Raw genomic sequence first — 13879 nt, forward strand, 5'->3', positions numbered from 1 at the left:
TTTTTTTATATTAAAAAAGAATAAACTTAAAAAAATAATTAAGAAAAAGTCTACTCTTTCTTCGTATTTAACTTTCAGGTGTTGGCTGACTTAACGCTTTCAGAATGAGCAAATGAACCAGCGGCTGGTTAAATGGCTCGATGCTCCACTAAAAACACTACACCAGAGCCAGTTTGGCCACACGGAAACATTAGTAAAAGAACACTGTAGGTGCGGTGTTTCGGGAGAAATGGCTGGGAGGCAAGGCTCTGTCATTTCAACCTATTGGTGTTATGAAGCCACTGTGCAAGGAGTTCTTCACATCGTGCATCGGCTTTTGTTCTGGCTCGGCTTTTCAAGGCAGTTTGTATAATAAAAGGCCTTGGAAGATAAAACAGTATCTCCCTCCAGGGCAAAGATTAGTCAGCTTTGTACACAACCCATTATGTTGCTGTTATTATGTGTCTTCAAGTTGGATCCTATTCTTACCTGACCCTTCAGAGCATTTTGAGAGGCTGTACTTCCCACAAGGGGAGAATGGTCACGTTTCTCCCTTGGAGCAGCTGGTGGGTTTCACCTGCCTGCCTTTGGGTTGGAAGTGCCGCTCCTTACCGCTAGGCTACCACCCATCATGTTGTTGTTGTTGATTACCTTCAAGTCAAGTGTGACTCATAGCAACCCTATGAACAAAAGGCCTGAGGCCCCTCTACAACCATCACCACCATTTATCAAAGTTCCTAGAGTTTCCTGGAGGCATGTTGTTTAGAAAGTGGATGTCACTCCTGCTTCCAAACCTGTCATTGGTTGAACTGCCTGCAATGCATAGCGACCCTATGTATAGCAGCTCTGAACCCTTCCTGAGCCAGTCTCACTAATTCTGACACACCACCAAATCCCATCGCCCCAGGAACTGTATCAATCCATCTCATCCAGGGTCTCCCTCTGCTGTGCTGTCTGTCCACCCTTCCAAGCATGATGTCCTTCTCAAAGGACCAATCTCTCCTGGCCACGTGCCCAAAGTAAGGCAGAGCTTCAAAATTCTAGCCTCCAAGGAGAGACTTGGTTTCGCCGTCTTCAAGACAAACCTACTTGTTTTCTTAACAGTCCATGGCATGTTCAAAACTCTTCTCCAGCACCACAACTAGAAGGTTAGATCTATTCTTCTATCATCCCTAGTCATTGTCCAACTTTCTGAAGCATAACAAGTAATTGAGAAGACTATGGCCTGGATTAGGCGCACCTCTGTATCTAGACTGACATTGTTGCTCTTCAGCACTCTGGAGATGTCCAGGACAGCAGATTTTCCCAGTGCAATTCATCTTTTGATTTTCTGATTGCTGATATTAAGAGTGTTGACAGTGGATCTGAGCAAGTTGTAATTGCTAACAACCCAAATCTCTTCTCCATCTATTATGGTGTTGCCAATTGGTCTGGTGGTGAGAATCTTTATCTATCTTCTTGATGTTGAGCTTCAATCCATATTAAAGATTACAGTCCTTGACCTTTTGCAACAAGTGTTCCAGGTCTTCTTCAGTTTCAGCAAGCAAGGTTGTGTTATCTGCATATCATAGGTTGTTAATGAGTCTTCTTCCAATCTTGATGCTACACTCTTCCTCATAAAGCCCTGCTTCCTGAATGATCTGTTCTACATACAGACTGGAAAGGAGAGTGGATATTCCCAAACTTGACTTTTCTCAAGCTGTGACTCAAACCCACTATGGGCACCATATCTCCACAGGCTTGATGGCAAGAGGAACTGATGTGATATGAAATTCACACTGCCTTCTGTGCCACAAAGAAGTACAAAAGTCCCTTGTCCCTGAACCAAGAGCCAGCCAGCACTCATGGAACTGTAGCAGGTGAAACTGTTAGCAGCTTTTAAAAGCATAAAATCCCTAACCCTTCATATCTCATCACAGATTTTTTTTATTCAAAAATCTCATTGCTCTTGAGTTGCAATTGACTCATACCTGACCCTCTCAATGAGTCGTGGGGACTGTGTATCACATTGGAGGAGACTGATGGTCTCTCTCTAGGACCTGCTGGTGGATTTGAACCAGTTGCCTTTAATAGTGCAACTCCCTACAGACTATGCCACCAGAGCTCCCTTTCTGGTGCAGAAGGAGGAATAAATAGTAAGTTAGAAGTGAAACATACCTAAGGCCTTAGGAACAGCTATTTTGCTAACAATTTGCTTTATTCTTCATTGAAACTACATTTTTTCCTTGAAAATATTTATTCTTTTAAACCAATCAAACAAAAGACTTCTTTTTGGTTCCTTGTAGACTATGAATAGCAATTCAATTGCATTTAAAGTGCATTCAGAAAACTAAGATAATCTTCTTAAAAATTGCATCCTTAAAAAAGAGAACTTCAGTGACACTGAAAATCAGACTTATTATTGTCTCAAATTAATTTACTGTCCATCCTCAAAACATTAACATTAAGCTCATTTATTTTCCTGCCAATAGATTTTTGTCAACTTTCCGAGAGGAGAAAAGGTAGTCTTTGTGATTCTCTGGAATAAGCAAGACAATATCTCCTTCAATATTTGGTTAACGGCTGCTTATTTACGTTGTTTGGTTGAAATCCTAACTTGGTATTATTCCAAGCGATGGCTATTTACCCTCTAGGCCTGAGTCTATGAATTTAACAGGTTTCCTATATGGAATGTGGTGATGGTTATGGTTCTTCTTGGTTAATTAACGCTCTGCAACATTTAATTCTGCATTATGTAAGTACCAGCGAGGAGAGTAAAAACTAAAACTAGATGCAAATTTTATGCTCATTGCTATGAACAAATTAGGCCATAGCAAAATCCCTGGCTGGATTCAGAGTTTTCTCGTGCCAGCTCGAGCCTCAAAAAATGTGATATTATTTTTTGCCAATTCAACAGAGGTAAAAACAACCACATAAAAAACAGACTAAACTAAAACAAGTCAAGGAAGCTGTTACCCATAAAGCTTTATACAAACGAAGGGCTGTCAAAACATCTCAAAACGTCAGAAATTCTGTGAGAAATTTATAGTACTTTAAAAAAAATTAAAATTAAAAGAACTCGCCTGACAAAAATGTGCTTTTGTATACATGTAATGCCATCCTCTCATTATCACAAGAGTATCTGTCTTCTCATTTTCTAGAACTTCACTGATAGTGTTAATTTGCAGGGTATGAGCGTCTGCCAGCGTAGTGTCCCAAGGTGGCCTACTTGATTACAGTGTTTGAAGGAAATGGCCCAGAAGGACAAAACCGTACCCCAAAACAATCAACCCTGCACAAGACTGCTTTCCAGAATAATTTGCAGACATGCATAAATCAGAGGTGTATTTTTGTTAGCTAATCACTCCTAATGAGGCTTGAGCAGAGAATGCAAACTTCAATATTTAACTAAAATTTTGGAGTGCGGCATCGGAATGAAATGAATACCATTGTTTCTGAAGCTAAGAAGGGCATTTCCTATTTTATAGCTTGGCTATACACATTCTTGGTTTTGGAATATGTCTATACATGCCATGCTTTCGACTAAAACAAAATCGAACATAAAGAAATATACCCCTTGCCCTAAGTCAAAAGAAATATATAATTATCTTCGCTGTTACTGTTGTTGTTGTTGTTAAGTGCCGCCGAGTAGTAGACCACTCATAGTGACTGTAACTTGTATAACTTTCATCGCTTCTCCAAGTTCATAGACGTTCTAGAGGCAAGCTGTTTTAGAAGTAGATGTCAATCCTGCTTCCAAGCTTGTTTTACTAGAGGAGCTCCACCAAACACTGTCCACCATGGGTGACCATTAACACATTAGAAATTAAAAATATATTGTGATTTTTAAATGATGAAGCACTGTGATCTATAGCCATATCATTAAGTTAATTTTTTTAGAAGAAAAATGTGCAATGTGACTTCCATCTATCTATTCAGAAGGTAGTTTTTGATAAGTTAAAGGAGCAGATGTTATATGATACATGAAAACTAGCCATAAATAAAGTAGCATGAGTATTTATTTGGGTTTAAATCCTTTCCTTCTTTCCTTCCTTCCTTCCTTCCTTCCTTCCTTCCTTCCTTCCTTCCTAAATAAAGCAGCACAGGTGTTTGGTTTTAGGTGCTGTCAAATTGACTATGATTCACAAGTGACCCTGCAACTCACAGACCAAATCTTGCCCTTCCTTGCATCATCTCCACCAAGTTCAAGCCCATTGTTGTAGGCACTGCATCAATCCAGCTCACCAGGGCTCTTTCTCTCCTTCACTGACCTTCCACTTTCCCCAACATATTGTCCTTTTCACAAAGACTGGTACCTTGTGACAAAATGCCCAGAGTATAAGGGTTAAAATTCACCACCTTCGTCTCTATCAAGCACAGGTATAAATGCTGCCAAGAGTGGATCACAACAAGAAAGAGAATCCCAAACATTTACTTGGGCACATACAGAATCTAGACCTAGACCAAGAAGAAGTTGTCTAATCAGAGCAAGGGAACGCTGCACTGTTTAGAATATGGAAGGATGTGCATCGGGACTGTATCCTTTCTCCACGTATACTGCAGCCTTCAGTATGGACTGAGGCTCAATGTCAAGAAGACAAAGATTCTCTCACCACTGGACCAACTGGCAGCGTTAGGATGGATGACGAAGAGATTGAGAGTGTTCACAGCTTCAGTTTGCTCGGCTCCACAGTCAACACTCTTGACACCAGCAGTCAGGAAATCAAAAAGCGTATCGCGATGGGAAAGTCTGCTGTTAGGGACCTCTCTAAGGTACTCAGGAGAAACAGTGTCTCTCTGGAGAGTAAGGTGCACCTGATATAGGCCATGGTATTTGCAATCGCTTGTTATACATCAGAGAGTTGGACAATTACTAGGGAGGACAGAAGGAGAGTTGATGCCTTTGAGCTGTGGTGCTGGAGAAGGGTACTGAATGTACCATGGACTGTCAGGAAAACGAACAGATTCATCTTGGAGAGGATTAAACCAAGCTGCTCCTTGGAGGCAAGGATTCTGGGGCTTCGTCTGACATACTTTGGACATGTTGCCAGGAGGGACGGGTCCTTGGAGAGGGACATCATGCTTGGGAGGGTGGAGGGACAGCGCAGGAGGGGAAGACCCTCTATGAGATGGATTGATTCTGTGACTGGGGTAATCTGGATGGGTGTGTTAGAGGCGGTGCGGTTGGCGCAAGATAGAGCGGGGTTTAGGGCTGTTGTGCATAGGGTCGCCATGAGTCGGAAACTACTCGACAGCACATAACAACAGCAACAACAATAATAAGCAAATTATTTGAGAGACCTAATTCTAGGAAGAAGAATGTGACAACAGGGTAAGAGGAAGATTCCTCAACAACCTGTGTTATGCAGATGACAAAACTGTATTTGCTGAAAGTGAGGAGGATGTGAAACACTTGTTGCAGAAGATCAAGGACTACAGCCTTCAGTATGGATTACACCTCAATATAAAAAAAAAAAAGTCCTCGCCACAAGGCCAACAGTCCTATTACGACAGATGGAAAAAGAACTGTAGCTGTCAATGATTTCACCATGCTTTTATCAACAATCAATGCCCTTGGTACCAGTAGTCAAGATATTAGGAAATACATTTCATTGGACAAGTTCGTTGTCAGAGACCTCTCTCAAAATGCTGAACATCAATGATGTTAATCTGAAAACTAAGGTGTATTCAGGCTATTGTATTCTCAGTCACCTACTATGCAACAGAGAGCTGGAAAATGACTAAGAATGAGAGAGGAATTGATGCCTTTGAGTTGTGGTGCTGGAGAAGAGTACAGACTGGACTGCCAAAAGAACAAAGAGACATGGCTTGGAAAAAGTGCAGTCACAGGGCTGCACGTTGGAGGCAAAGACAGTGAAGCTTTGTATTCCATTCTCTGGACAGGTAGCTGCATGAGCCTATTCCTTGGCAAGAGACATCATGCTTGGAAAGAGGAGGCTGAGGGTCATTGAAGGAGAGGAAGATGCCCTCCTAAATCAAGTGCTTATCCAATCATTGATACCTACTCTATTCTATAACATGTGTGGCAATATCTAAGATTTAATCTTTAATCACACTTTCTACATTTCTTTCCTGTTATCTTGCTTTCCAACATAGTGATGTTATGCTCATGATTGTCCCCTTATTGTATTTCCTTTCACTGTATCTTCTATTATAGCGATTTCATATTATGACTTCAAAGAGTAAAGTGGAGAATTTGTCTAGCATATCTGACACCAGACTGTTCAGCCAACATCTTCATTTCACGTCTTTAGCAAAGATGCAAATGCTGCATGACAGGCTTCAACTGTGTCTTCAGCCACATCTATTTCATAACAAAGATGGTGATTGCCTTTTACTCAGAAGAAGAGATATTACCACAGCATAATTTCTTATTAATCACAGGCACAATTTCTATGAACTAATTATCCATAAACCTCTTGGGCAATTTGACTGTTCAAGACAATCATTTCTGCTTCTTGTTGGAGGAGTAACTATTTGTCCTAAAGAATTAAAAATGGCCATTCTCCAAGGTGCAGGAAAATATCCAGTCATGATTGAGGTTCCAAGCAGGGAAAAATAAAGAAAAATGAGAGAGACAGGCAAGCAGGGGTCTCCACTCAACTCTGAAAAGTCTAGTGACGTCTTTATCTAAAAATAAGCAGATCTCACAAAAGTTTCCTAAAATATCCAATATCACAAACATCAATGTTTAGTTGAGGTGAATAGACAATTTTAAGTAAATCTCAAAACATATTCTCAAAGTTCCTGTGAAAACCAGAACTGGAAAGACATCAAAGTAGTAGTTCATCAGAAAAGCTCCCAACACTGGTAAAAAGCCAATTTTACAACCAAAAGTCTGATTTTGTTCAAGCCAACTCATTTATTACAGCTACCTAGCTCACAGAGAGCAAGTTCACAGAATCACTGAACTACCACTGAGCCCAACATTTGTCTAAGGTCAGCAAGCCAGACACCACACGGAACCACCAGTCGGGATCTTAGAAAGTGGAAGCCATAAATTTGGAGAAAAGAGAAGAATAGAAATTACACCTTTACCTGGGGTTACTCTTTGATGTACTTTAAAAATCCAGGTTAGATGCATTAAATGTAGTTTACATAAGCCAAATTAGACTTCCAACGGACAATATAAAGAAATATTTCACCTGGGTAGGATTCCTGGTAGTGTGGTAGGTTAGGCTGCTCACCAAAAGGTCAATATTCCCAACTCAGCAGCTGCTCTGCCAGGGGGTTCTGGAGGCTTAGTGGTAAGGAGCTGTACTGCCAATCCAAAGGAACATGGTTCAAATCCACCAGCCGCTCCAAGAAGAAAGATGGAAAATCTCCTCTCCTGTGATTGTCTCTGAAAACCCACTGGAGGGTCAGCTAGAAGGTGTTTCCAACTTGATTGTACACAGCAACGTAATGACAGCTGCTCTCCAAGGAGCTATGGTGGTTGCATAGGAAAGGAGTTGTGCTTTCAGCCCAAATGCACACCGTTCGAATCCACTAGCTGCTTTGAGGAATAAAGAAGAGCCATCTCCTCCCATGTGACTTAGAGCCTCTGAAAATCTGCTGGAGGATCAGCTATGCGTTGTTTCTGACTCATTGGTAATGAAGTGTTGAGTTTGTTGAGCTACCTGGCCAGAAGAGGGTCTGCTCCTGAAAAGATTTCTGGCCCCCGGCAACCTATGGGGCAGTTCTACACTGTCCCAACAGGGTTACTATCAGTTAGAACACACTCCACAGAAATGGATAGGTTCGTCTGGACAGACACTCTAATTTCAAAATTCTATAATCTTTTTTTTAATATAGCAGAAGGGCAACAAAAGTTATTGACAAGACTCAATGTCTTTGGAAACTGTTCCTAAGAATTCATTCTGTGTAAATAGTTATATAGTTTTCTAAATGCCCACTCTTTAATAAAGAACATCTGCATTTGTGTAGTCTGCAGAAGACTTAAACAAATACGTGTGTATGTATGTATATGTACATGCATGTTTATTTTAATACACACCTTTATATATGTTTCACAAATTTACTACATGAATGGAGCAACAAATGAAATACATATTTGTATGAAAATAAATGTATGTATATATGTAAGCATTTATTTCTTTGTTATTCCACAAGTCCACATTATGTGAGCAGGATTATTTTTTTTAAAATGAGTAAAGATGAAATATTAACTCTGAGATTCTCATTTACATAAACTCTTTAAATATTAGAACTGATAAATGAAACAATGTATTCCATTGGGGGAATCTGTTGCAAAAGACTCTAGAGTTTTAGAAAGCAAAGGTTCCTGTTAAATGACTATTAAGTATTGTGCCCAGGACTTGGTCTTTTTAATCTCCTCAAATGTATATAAAAGTGAGACAAACAAAAATAAAAGTGGAAGAATTGCACATTCAGATTATGATATTGGTAAAGAGTTCTGACTACAGCATAGATTTTTAGAAGGAAAACAAAAGTGTCTTAGAATAAAATTTTTTTTAAAAACAAACCAGGAGTGGTGAGAGCTCAGCTCCCTTTAGACTTTGAACATATCATCAGGAAAAGGTCAATCACTAGAGGAGGACATCATGTTTGGTAAAGAAGGCATGGAAAATGAACCAAATCATCACCAAGAGAGACTGGAGTGAGAGCTACAGCAATAGGTTCAAACAAACCAAAACTCAAGAAGATGAAGCAAGACCTTCCATTTACATTCATATGTGCTGGAACTAGTTCAAGGGCAGCTACACCAGAAACCATGTTGACATTACGGCTTTGACTTCTCTTGGACAGCAGTATCACTACGCTGTCAGGTACTGCCAAGTCAACTCTGTCCCTGTCTGTGGACAACAGAGCTTAACATCACCTGATCTTGTGCCACTCTCACCATCCCTGAAATGCCAGAGCTCATCAGAGCAGCCTCTGTGCCAGTCATTCACAGTCACCATCTACCTGGTTTTCATTGACCCAGTTCAAGGCAGAGGTCATACATACACCATCAGCAGTGTGCTATTTTTATCCAGGCACTGAATCCTCCTAATTATAGGTCTAAAGTCATCAACAGAACATCTCACCATCCTTATATCTTGAGGAACATTCTTGCCAGACATTTTCTAAGACTGCTGGGTTTTTTGGCAGGCCACTGTATATATTCCTATTTATATATATAAATAAATTTCTTTTCGATTCAAAGTTATTGATTCTTCTTCGTTCTTTCCTATTCATTGTCCAACTTTCTTATGTTTATATGGCGATTAACAGACGAGGACCTCATGCACTTACTGCAAAGGGTCAAGGACTGCAGCCTTCAGTATGGACTGAGGCTCAATGTCAAGAAGACAAAAATTAATTCTCACCACCGGACCAATCGGTAGCATCAGGATGGATGGCGAAGAGATTGAGAGTGTTCACAGCTTCAGTTTGCTCAGCTCCACGGTCAATACTCTTGGCACCAGTAGCCAGGAAATCAAAAAACGTATTGCGATGGGAAAGTCTGCTGTTAGAGATCTCTCTAAAGTACTCAAGAGCAACGGTGTCTCTCTGGAGACTAAGGTGTGCCTGATACAGGCCATGGTTTTTGCAGTCACTTGTTATGCATCAGAGAGTTGGACAATGACTAGGGAGGATAGAAGGAGAATTGATGCCTTTGAGCTGTGGTGCTGGAGAAGAGTATTGAATGTACCATGGACTACCAGGAAAACAAACAGATTCATCCTAGAGAGGGTTAAACCAGGCTGCTCCTTGGAGGCAAGGATTCTGGGGCTTCGCCTGACATACTCTGGACATGTTGTAAGGAGAGAGAGGTCTTTAGAGAGGGACATCATACTGGGTCGAGTGGAAGGACGGTGCAGGAGGGGAAGACCCTCTATGAGGTGGATTGATTCAGTGACTGGGGTAATCGGGATGGGTGTGTCAGAGGCAATGAGATTGGCACGGGATAGAGCACGGTTTAGGGCTGTTGTACATAGGGTCGCTATGAGTTGCAAATGACTCGACGGCACATAACAACAACAACAACACCATAGCATGGATCAGGCACACCTTACACTTGAGTCAAAGTAATAGCCTTGCTTTTTAGCCCATTTAAAGACTCTTCGGCCACAGATTTGCTTTGGCAATATGTAATTTAATTCCTTGATGGCTGCTTCCAGGGGTATTGATTCTGAATCCAACTAAAATGAAATTATTGGCAATCTCCATCTTGCCTCTGCTTAGCATGATGTATCAGCCCAATTGGGAAGGGCTTTAAATTTTTATGTTGCTCTATAATCCATACTGAAGGCTGTAGTTCTAAACCTTTGTTAGTACGTGTTCCGATTCTGCTTTGTTTTCAGCAAGCAAATTTGTGTTATCTGCATAATACAGTTTATGTCTCTCCAATTCTTATGTTTATAGTATATGGCAAAGTAGATGTCATAAATACACCATCAGCAGTGTTTTCCAAAGGCTAATGATAAAAGAACATAATATTTTGGCATTAATTTATACTCAACATGGTAATTCTAAGGACTTCCAAATTATATCTATTAATGCCAATCCGGAAAGAAATAAAATTTATGCATCATGGGGGGGAAAGATATGTTCATTCTATGATGCTTTCATGTGATAGTCATGGTACGTAAAAATGAACCAAGCAAGTATTCCTGTAGTCTAATGAAAACAGACAACTAAACTTAATTATAATACATGCTAAGTGCTGTAGTATTGACATGTTAATAAAGAAGAGGACACTGTGTTGAGGAGAAGCTGAATGACCCCATGCAAAATCTATTCATAGTTGTCCTAGAAAGCCAAGTGGGTCAGGGCAAAAGACAGATTACTGGGGTTTCAGGCAGAGAGGAAATCACAAGAGCTATAAAGGACCGACTCTTTTGAAGTGCAAGTTCTTTAGAGTGAGTGAAAAGCATTTTTTTGCAAGTATTTATTGGGTACCATGTACTTGGTACCAGTCCTTGGAGAAAGACATCATGGTGGGAAAGGTAGAAAGTTAGAGAAAAAAGGATGGCCCTCAACAAGATGGACTGGACTGTGCAGAATGGGCTCAAGCATGTTGGAGATCACAAAGACCAAAGACGGAGTAAGACAGGGCAAGGTTCAGATCCACTGTTCATAAGGTTACCATGAGTCATAGCTGACTCGATGACTCATAGCAACAAAAACAATACCCTAGGCGTTAGCTATCTTTAAATGAAGGCTCTGTTTCAGAGAGCAGTGAGAACTATTCTAAATTATTTTGTTTTCTACCTGTTCTCTCTCTCCTTGTTATCAAGGTGGAACTGACTCCAAGCAGACCTTCCACTAGGTTTTGAAGGTTGCAAATCACACAGGTGATTAAAGACTCACTGAAGAATTAATTCTAAGCAAAGGGAAAATGTGACAATGAAAAACAAACTGCTTTAGAGGAAAAAAAACCCATTTTAGTGACCTACATGGGAATAACAACAATAGTTAATTTTTTTAAGATATGCATATAATCTTTGAAACTCATTACTGTTAATGTAACCACAACAACTCCAAAATACAGAGCAGACCTTCCTCAGAGGGTTTCCATTTTTTTTCTCCAGATGGCTTTCATGTTTTCTCCTTCTCAGCACATGATAGGTTCAAACAGAAAGGTTTCGGTTAGCAGATGAAAGTTTAATCACTGTAGCACCAAGGATCCTTAGACACAATTCAAGTGGATTCACAGTTTCTAAGGAGCCTTGGTGGTGCAGTGGATTAAGTGTCAGACTGTTAGCCCAAAAAGTTGGCTGTTCAAATTCACCAGGCACATCTCAGGAGAATGGCGAAGCATAATACTTTCATTCCGTAAAGATTTTCAACCTTGGAAGATCTACGGAAGAGTCTACAGAGTTCTATCTGGTTGCTGGGAGTTAGAATCATTGGCCGGTAGTTGGCGAGTGTATCAGGTTGCTATGTTCTTGGCAAAATACATGATGCATGGAAAGGTAGAGGGTCAGCAAAAGAGAGAAAGACCCTCATAAGATTGACCTATACAGTGACTGTCACAATGGGCTCAAGTATATTAGAGAGAAGGACAATGGGACAGGATAGGGTGAGGCTCAGATCAGGTGTTCATACAGCTGCTATGAGTTACATGTGGTCAACTCAGTCACCTCTAACAACAATAACGATAGGAGTCAGAACTGACTTAATAGCAAAGGGTTTTAGTTTTGCTTCTATGAATGGCATAGAATTCAAAACACTTAAATGAGCTAATGTTAAGGTAGCACAGCAGTTTTTGGCCAAAAAAGGGAAAATCATGTGTGTAATCCTCAACTTTTTAGGACAAAGTTGAAGATAATTTTCTAGCAAAGTAATGGCCCTAGATTCACCCTGCTTATTTACTGTCACCTGGACAAATAGCAGAAGTGTCTCCACAGTGAAAAACTTGATTCTATCTTCAGGGACAAGAGTACCACCTCCTGAGATTATAATAGGATAGAAATGATAAAAACACAGGGCCCTAGAGGTGAGAGCAAACAAGAGTAGGTCTTCTGAGAGCAGAGGACTGAGAAATAAAGGATACAAGTCTAGGGTCAAGGAAGGAGCCAGCTTTGGACATTTTTTAATAAGGAGAATGAATGAAAGCTGAAAGCTGATGACTGTAATATGAGTGAGCTTTGCCTCCAGAAACTCCTCAGCTGGAAATACAGGAAGGCTGGTGTTTTGCTGAGTGTTCTCATGTGACCAGCGAAAGAACAGTATGGAGAATGAAGACTGGGTAACGACAGTACCGCACGAGGACCCATTAAGAGACTATTATAATAGTGCTGCTGTCGAGAGCTGTATCTGACAAACAGAGAGCATAAGAAGAACAGGAGAGAAAAGGAGTAGAAGAGAAAGGATCTTGGCAAATGCCTTGATAAAGAGTGTGGACGGAAGATGACTTGCAGGTTTCTGGTATGGATAATGTCATAGATGCTTGTTGTTTTTATTGCTGGCTATCAGGTTAATTCTGACTCTCAGTCAGCACCTGCATGCAGAGTAGTCAGATTGTTGCATAGTGTTTAAGGCCAAGGCCTTTTAGAAGTTAGATAATCAGGTCTCTCCTACCAGGAGCCTCTGGATGACTTTCAACCACCAATACTTTGCACCACCCAGGGAACTCAGGTAGTTGTCCATGTCACTAACTGAAGCAAGGATCATAGCAGAAGGTTTGCACAGAGGGGACCAACTGTCTCCTTTTCTGGAGCTCAGTTTCAAGTTCACGTGCACCGATCAAGGAAACTGTCCCAGTGACCCACCCCAGTGCTGGTTCTTTCCAAGACCTCTTATTCAGGTAAACATTCTACTTTGAAAAAAACAAATCTCATCCACACAGGTCTCCTGGACTCAACAAGATGCTTACTGTTGCTCAATGTCAAAATTGAAAATGAGTTCATTTTAAAATGAAAATCCATGAATAAGAATAATGAAACACTGTTCAAGGTCTCAGAATGCCCAATAGCCTCTTGAGAGAGGGCACACCACAGACCTTGTCACGTATTCCCTTTCTCATTGTGATAGAGGGAAAAGGCTGCCACTCATAACCCTGCATCAATTAGGCTTCTCATCTCCATAGAATTATTTCTTTATTAAATTGCAGGGATAACAGAAAAGCAAACATACTTGAAGATGTTACTGTTGGAGAAATCAACACAAAAGTGAGATGGTGTTGATTCAATTTGGCCTTAGTTCACTGATCTGAAAAATATCTTCTATATGAAAGAAATAATTAACCTACGTTGTAATTCATATTTCTCACAAATCGTGTAGATACATAGATTGATACCTACCTTCCGCACATCTGTAAACAAAACATTTTTCTTTATTAACTTAAGAAAAATCCAGCATGGTATTTCTTTTATTAGTTATCTTTCTTTTGATCATAGTGATATGAAAGTAGGTTTATAACACAGTATTCTCCCTTGGGCTTATTTTA

The 13879-nt window shown here is 40.3% G+C and overlaps 1 protein-coding gene across 1 annotated transcript in view; it reads right to left on the reverse strand.

Moving 5' to 3' along the window:
- Positions 1 to 13879, reverse strand: part of HS6ST3 (heparan sulfate 6-O-sulfotransferase 3) — a 1181693-nt gene that overhangs the window by 634671 nt on the left and 533143 nt on the right. The gene's annotated exons all lie outside the window — the stretch shown is intronic.

The sequence above is a fragment of the Elephantulus edwardii genome, unplaced genomic scaffold (genome assembly GCF_000299155.1).
Source record: "Elephantulus edwardii isolate Elephantulus edwardi_28Jun2011 unplaced genomic scaffold, EleEdw1.0 scaffold00004, whole genome shotgun sequence".
Lineage (NCBI taxonomy): Eukaryota > Metazoa > Chordata > Mammalia > Macroscelidea > Macroscelididae > Elephantulus > Elephantulus edwardii.